This window comes from Triticum urartu, chromosome 4A (assembly GCF_056163025.1).
Source record: "Triticum urartu cultivar PI428250 chromosome 4A, HENAU_Tu73, whole genome shotgun sequence".
Classification (NCBI taxonomy): domain Eukaryota; kingdom Viridiplantae; phylum Streptophyta; class Magnoliopsida; order Poales; family Poaceae; genus Triticum; species Triticum urartu.
The window spans coordinates 569,067,671-569,075,332 of NC_141876.1; the positions used below are offsets into that span (position 1 = coordinate 569,067,671).

A 7,662-nucleotide genomic window follows, 5' to 3' on the forward strand; every position below is an offset into this window, starting at 1 on the left:
TATGTATGTTAGGTAAAATGGGTATTTATTTGTAGCTACTTCCTTTTTTGTGTCGGTAGCTACATACTTTTGTGTAGTCGATCGCTACCTTTTTAAAGTATTAACAGACTGGCGACCAACGAGAGCATCATCATCACCATGTCAGTAGTTAGCACTATTTCTTATCCTATCCCTTGGCAGCGTCAGATGCAGAGGTCGAGGGTCATCCTCCATTTCGAAAGAAAAATCCCTTGGCAGCGTCACTGCAATGATATGGAAATCAAACATTCTCCTGGAGATAAGAGTGTGAACAGTGTTGACCCGGAGATAAGGGTCCCGTGAAACTGCGGCAGGAAACCGGCATGCTCGTTCTTTTCTTTTCTTTTGGTTTCCCGGCTGGAGCATAAAATCGAAGAGGCAAAATATGAGGCTGCCTCAAAAAATTTGCAGCACCAAATAGAGATAGAGCATCTGCTGGAGCATTGTTTTTGAATCAAATTGCCTGAAAAACAGTTTTTTGGGCACTTGCCCTATTTTGCATCATTCGTTGCAGACGCTCTTACCCTAGCGAAGGCTTTTTTGGCCACTGTTTCTTTATTTCCACCGGTCGAAGAATCCAAGAGAATGTTTATATAGCGGCTGGTTAAACCGCGGGCTGTTCTCGTTTGCACTGGTTGCCACTTGCCAGTCTTGTGGGTGCCGATGGTTTGTGTTCAGCCCAGTGCCGTGAACACCCATAGAACTCAGCTGCCCTTTGAAGTAATAAACCCTGTAACTCAGCCCACAACCTGCTTGTGAGCGCACCGGGATCCCTTTATCCCTTTTCGGTTATATATATAGCACTGCTATTTATAGCATCCCATTCCCAACCCAAGTCATGTATTCCTCATTTGCTACTGTCAGCTTCCTGCCTGCTCTGTGCAGTGTGTTGTGATGTCTCTCAAGTCCATTTTAGGTCACGTCACATACATACCATCTCCGAAGACTGTTCAGATGCAGAGGTTCATTCATGCATCCCTGTGTTTTCCATGTAAGTGTTCATCAGCGCCCCGTCGTTTCCGTATTTTTAACCATGCGTAGGTAATAGTTCATTTTCGGATCAGTTCGCACCGGTTGGGGTAACAAAATCTTGCACAAACCCTTGTCTTCTGAATGTGCATGTATTTCATAACCAAACCCAAGTATTCTTGTGTGCACAGGGAAATTCAATATAAATCCTGATAGACAATCCTTGGAGAGAGACAAATTCAGTGCTACTGGAATGGTCAAATAGTTATAGTGGTACTTCAGAGAAAAGACGAGCTGATAGTGATACTGACCCTTTGCTTGCTTGTTTTGTAGTAATCCTGCAGTTTCTGTGCCATAAAATTAAGCTTGTAAGGGCCTATAGACCAAAATAACAAATAATCATCATCAATAGGTCTGGAGATGATCTTGCCTATGTTTCATGATTTTTTCGAAGGCCATTTGGAGTTGTTTCATCTAAATTTTGGTACGATAACGTTATTACCGAAGAAGAAGGAGGCGGTCCGGATAGAACAATTTCGACCCATTTGCCTGCTGAATGTGAGTTTCAAAATCTTCACAAAGGTTGGAACCAATAGATTGACACAAATTGCTCACTCGGTGATTCAACCTAGTCAGACAGCTTTCATGCCGGGACGACACATACTCGAAGGAGTAGTTGTCTTACATGAAACTCTTCATGAGATTCACTCGAAGAAACTAGATGAGGTTATCTTAAAAGTGGATTTCGAGAAGCCTTATGATAAAGTAAAATGTCCTTTTCTTCAGCAGGCAATGCGCATGAAGAGTTTTAGTGAAACCTGGAGGCACCAGGTGGATACTCAAGTCCAGAAGGGTAGTGTTGGAATTAAGGTGAACGATGACATTGGTCACTATTTCCAGACGCATAAGGGGCTGAGATAAGGGGATTCCATGTCACCCCTTCTGTTCAATATTGTGGCAGATATGTTGGCCGTCATTATTGGCAGGGCCAAGCAACATGGGCATGTAGAGGGTCTAGTTCCTCATCTGGTTGATGAAGGGGTGTCCATTCTACAATATGCTGATGACACTACCCTTTTCATGGAACATGGCATGGCTAAGGCACGTAATATGAAACTTATCTTATGTCTATTCGAACAATTGTCTGGCTTAAAGATCAATTTCTATAAAAGCGAGGTGTTCTGTTTTGGGAAGGCAAAAGACGAGGAACACACTTACAGACAATTGTTTGGATGCGAGTTAGGTGCCTTACCATTCAGTTACTTGGGTATTCCGATTCATCACCGTAAATTATCTAATAAAGAATGGAAAGTAATTGAAGAACGAATCAAAAAAAAACTCAGCTGCTGGAAGGGCAAGTTGATGTCATATGGGGGCCGATTAGTTCTGATCAACTCAGTACTAACTAGCATGCCAATGTTTTTATTCTCGTTCTTCGAAATTTCGAAAGGGGTCCGAAAGCGACTTGATTTCTTTACATCTCGATACTTTTGGCAGTCTGATGAGGCCAAGAGAAAATACCGTCTCGCGCGTTGGGATATCCTTTGTCGACCTAAAGACCAAGGGGGTCTCGGTATTGAAAACTTGGAAATTAAGAATAAATGTCTTATGAGCAAATGGTTGTACAGGTTAGGGACAGAGCCGGAGGGCATGTGGTCTCAAATCCTGCGCAATAAGTATTTGCACTCGAAAACGCTAGCCCAGACTACCATCAGACCAACTGATTCACCGTTCTGGAAGGGACTTATGCGAACGAAGGATCTGTTCTTTTGTAGGGTCAAATTCTTGGTTGACAACAAGATGTCAACGAGATTTTGGGAGGATACATGGTTAGGAGAGACACCCTTGGCCTTACAATATCCTACCCTTTACAATATTGTGCAACGTAAGGAAGATTACGTAGGCATCGTCCTTCAAACTATTCCCTTGAATATCCAGTTCAGACATATGTTAGTAGGTGCGAGATGGACAGCCTGGATGCACTTGGTCCGGAGATTGATTGAAGTTCGACTCTCCGACGTGCCGGATTCTACACAATGGAAGTTAACTAAAAATGGGATATTTACGGTCAAATCCTTTTATACGGATTTGATTAATTCTGGCCCTCTCTCAAGGTCACTTCATATATGAAAGGTTAAGGTTCCTTTGCGGATTAAAATTTTCATGTGGTTTGTCCACAAGCAAGTTATACTCACAAAGGACAACTTAATTAAGAGGCGATGGATAGGCAACTCGCGGTGTTGTTTTTGTGCTCAAGATAAGACAATACAACATTTATTCATTGAATGCCCACTTGCCAAATTACTGTGGAGAACGATTCATATAGCTTTTAATATTAATCCCCAAGTAGATATTGCGTCTTTGTTTGGGACGTGGTTGGCTGGGGTTGAACAGATCACGGCGGCTCGTATTCGGATTGGAATATGTGCGCTACTATGGGCTATATGGAACTGCAGAAACGATATGATTTTTAACAGACAATACAACTTAACTTTTTTGCAGGTTATCTTCAGAGCTACAGCTTGGATCCGTACGTGATCCTTACTCACTCCTATGGACTCCAGGGAGTCTTTGATTACTGGATGCAACCAATGGGAGATGGTGGCTCGGGCTATATTCAACCGGTTCGAATGACATTCACATAACAGGATAGAGGGCTAGAGAGCTTGTCCTTATTATCCCCGTATCGGTTGTTTTTTTAAGCCTTTTCTATGTTTTTGCTCCGCTTGCGAGCTGTAAGACCTTTATGATGATACTTCTTGCATTTTTAATAAAAGGGCCGCATTCATCATCATGATGCAGAGGCCGGGGGTATACTTCCATTTCCAAAAAAAATAGGTCTGGAGATTCTGCTATAATAGTCATCATCAATTTCCTGTACCCGTCCTTATATGATAATTGCAAGAACTTGGATGATAATATTACTGATCCGGGTATGCCTTGAATTAAGTTTTTCTAGAGCAGCCTTGAATTAAGTTTTTTTTTTCTTTTGGAACACAGACTGCTTTATTCAGATAAGAACAACACAGTTGCAGTTTTACATAGCGGACTTTGCAAGACAGAAAAAAATAAAAACGCCTAACCGACGAGTTGCCGTTGACGAGAACCATCCACACCGAGAAACACAATCAAGTAGGATAGGCAGAGTAATGAAAAGTAATGCTGGACGACAGAAAGAAGGGAACCATGGGCTCTTGTCAGCCCACGGCCTGCTTTTGAGCACCCGCGGGTTTGCTTCGCCTGTATACTATAGAGTATTAGTATCCAAAAAATATAGATTCGTAGTCAGAAACCATTTCCCCGTTCATAGCACTACTACTTATAGCAACCCAACTCAAGTTCTGTAGTCCTCACTTGCTCCTGTCACTTGCCTGCTCTGTCCAATGTGATGTCTGAAGCAGTTTAGGCCGTCACACGCATACGACTGTTCTCTTTTTCTTTTCTTTTTTACGGAAAATATGATGACTGTTCTCTCCTCCGAGTGCATTTCTTCGGAAGCAGGGGCTGATCCATGCATCTTTCTTTTACATGTAAGTGACCGTTCATCCTCGTATCTTCTTCCTTTTTTTCATCATGTGTATCATTTTCTAAGACCTATGGAGTAACAAAATCTTGCACAAAGTCCTTGCCTTCTCAATGTGCATGTAATTCATCACAAAATCCGGGTATTTTAGTACCGTGAAACTTGACTGAAAAAATCTCTGTGAAGAGGTGCTTGTGGAGAATTCAGAAAATTTGCATTCTTGTAGTGATCCTGCAATTTCTGTGACAAAAAAGCTTGTGACTTTGTCAGGACCTGTAGAACGAAATGAAAAACAGCCAAGAGGGCTGGAGATTCTGCTAGAGATGTTCCTTAGGATGTGCATGTATAATCTCCATTGTCTAGATAGTGGAAGACATGTGCAAGTACCTGTTCTTATCCCCCCACACCCCCTTTTTTAGAAACATCGCTTACAACACGCAACACACTCACACACACACAACACACACAGCGCCTAGATGAAGTTACCACGGTCGCATCGCTATTAATGAGGCATCAAAGCGTCAAGCCTGCAGTTTGATATCTAGTGGGTTGGGGGTATCATTGTCCTCCTAACCATCCAACACTGGTTGATTCTCCTTATTTGAATATTTAAACTCAGAGAATTCTTCTTTAATAACATGTATATGTGGCATGTCCAATCTACTTATGAAGAATCATAAACCCTAAAACAGGGGCATCATACCGCAAATCATTCGCTCACCGGAATCAGCAAGGGTAGTAGTGTTATGAAGGGAAGCATTTGTTAAACATATATATGTACAGGTTTGGCGTGTCCCTTTGTAACACGCCTTGAGGCTCACGGCTTGGTAGTTAGGAGATTTATTCTGTTTGTGTTTATCTCTCTTATCTCCTAAATCCCTCCTGTAATATCGCTTGATGGTTAGCCTCGACACTGCCATCTCCTGTACCGATCCCCTCAATCAATATATAAACCGCGGGTCTCCATGTATGGAGATTGAGACGCTTACCCATAGGTTTCTACATGGTATACAGAGCTAGTCCCTTCCATCACATCTAGCGGCATCAACCTTCACCCACCATGTCGTCTTCCACCTCTGCCATCTCCTCTGGCCTCAACAACAATACATCTGAACCTCTTACCCGCACCAACTATATCCTATGGCGCGCCCAAGCCAGATCACAGATCATGGGCGCCGGCCTATATGGTTACCTCGATCAAACCATCGAAGAACCTTCCAAAACAATCACCACCAAGACCACCGATGGCAAGGACCAGGTTGTTGTGAACCCTGACTATGCCCCTGGTTAATCCAGGACCAACATATCGTAGCATATCTTCTCAGGAATCTTTCTAAAGAGGTTCTCGTCCAGGTCGCGTCGCTTGAGCGATCACATGCGATCTGGAGCACCCTAGGGAACATGTTCTCTGCTGTCTCCCTCTCTCGCGCCAACAACATCCGAGCCGCTCTCACCAACGCACAGAAGGGGTCTCAATCCGCCTCAGTGTACTTCGGCCACATGCGCTCGCTCTCTGATGAACTCGCGGCGGCGGGCAAACCCATCGGAGAGCCAGAGCTCATCTCCTTCATCATTGCGGGCCTCGACATGGAATATCAGCCGATCGTCTCTGCGCTGGACGTCCGCACCGAGCCAATCACCGTTGACATCCTCTTCTCCATGGTGGCGAACTTCGACCAGCGGGTCGAGATGTTCCACGGCAACGGCGGCGGCGCCTTCAAGTCGTCGGCAAACATTGCTTCTCGCGGCCGAGGCAACAAGGGCAACTACCGCAACCAGAAGGGCAACAGCGGTGGCTCCCGTGGCCGCGGTGGCTACGGTGGCGACGGGGGCTACGGTGGCACCAGCCACGGCAATGGAGGCGACGGCTACAACGGTGGTGGCGGCTACCACCAGAACAACAACCAAGGCGGCGGCTGGGGCTATCATGGTGGTGGTGGCGGCTATCATCACCAGGGCCCCCCAAATGGCAACAACAACACTCGGCGCCCCCCCAGCAACAACAACAGGGGGCGCAACTTCCAAGGCTATGAGGACTACGAGGGTAAATGTCAAATTTGCAAGAAAACAAATCACATAGGTAAGGACTGTAATTGGCTTTATGCCGAGGATGGTGCCCAAAAGAAAAAAAATTGCAGCTGCAGCCAACACGTCATATGGTGTCGATACCAACTGGTACATGGACACAGGTGCCACCAATCACATCACTAGCGAACTGGAGAAGCTGACGATGCACGAGCAATATCGTGGCCAAGATCAAGTCTACACCGCAGCAAACGGTGCAGGTATGGAGATTAGTCATATTGGTCAAGCAGTTATCAAAACCCCACATAAAAACCTTGAGATCAATGAAATCTTACATGTCCCTAATGCGTCCAAAACCTTGTTATCTGTTCATCGCATTGCCCTTGACAATAATGTTTTTCTAGAATTTCACCCGTTCTTGTTTTTGATCAAGGATCAGGTCACGAAGAGGGTTCTTCATAGGGGCGTCTGTGTGCAAGGGCTCTATGCATTGCTTCCCAAGTATTGCCAGTTCAATAAACAAGTCTATGGTGCCATCAAACTCTCTGCTGAAAGGTGGCACAGTCGCTTAGGTCACCCATCTTTTTCTACTGTTCATCAAATTCTTAGTAGAAATAAACTCCTAGTTGTTGGTGAGAGAAACTCAGAAACTATTTATGATTCATGTCAGAAGGCAAAAAGGCATCAATTGCCATATCCTGTTTCCACTAGTATGTCAACCAAGCCCTTGCAACTTATTTTTTCTGATGTTTGGTGTCCAGCACCCACTTCTGTTGGTAGGCACACTTACTATGTGAGCTTTGTCGACGATTATAGCAAGTATACTTGGATCTATCTCCTAAAGAAACGATATGACGTGTTCCAAGTGTTTCATAACTTTCAAGCTCTCGTGGAGCGTAAATTCGATAGTAAAATCATAGCCATGCAGTCGGACTGGGGTGGTGAGTATGAAAAATTGAACTCTTTCTTGCAAAAGATTGGTATCTCTCACCATATTTCATGTCCACATGCTCATCAGCAGAACGGGTCTGCTGAGCGTAAGCACCGGCACATCGTTGAAGTAGGCCTCGCCCTCCTAGCTTCAGCTTCCATGCCACTCAAGTTTTGGGATGAAGCGTTTCTCACTG

At 44.5% G+C, this 7,662-nt stretch overlaps 1 long non-coding RNA gene across 1 annotated transcript; it reads left to right on the forward strand.

Moving 5' to 3' along the window:
• Positions 1-672: 672 nt before the first annotated feature.
• LOC147976694 (uncharacterized) lies at positions 673-3,781 on the forward strand. Its single transcript, XR_015602169.1, has 2 exons — positions 673-1,009; positions 3,490-3,781. It is a non-coding gene; the product is annotated as an uncharacterized LOC147976694 (long non-coding RNA).
• Positions 3,782-7,662: the final 3,881 nt, after the last annotated feature.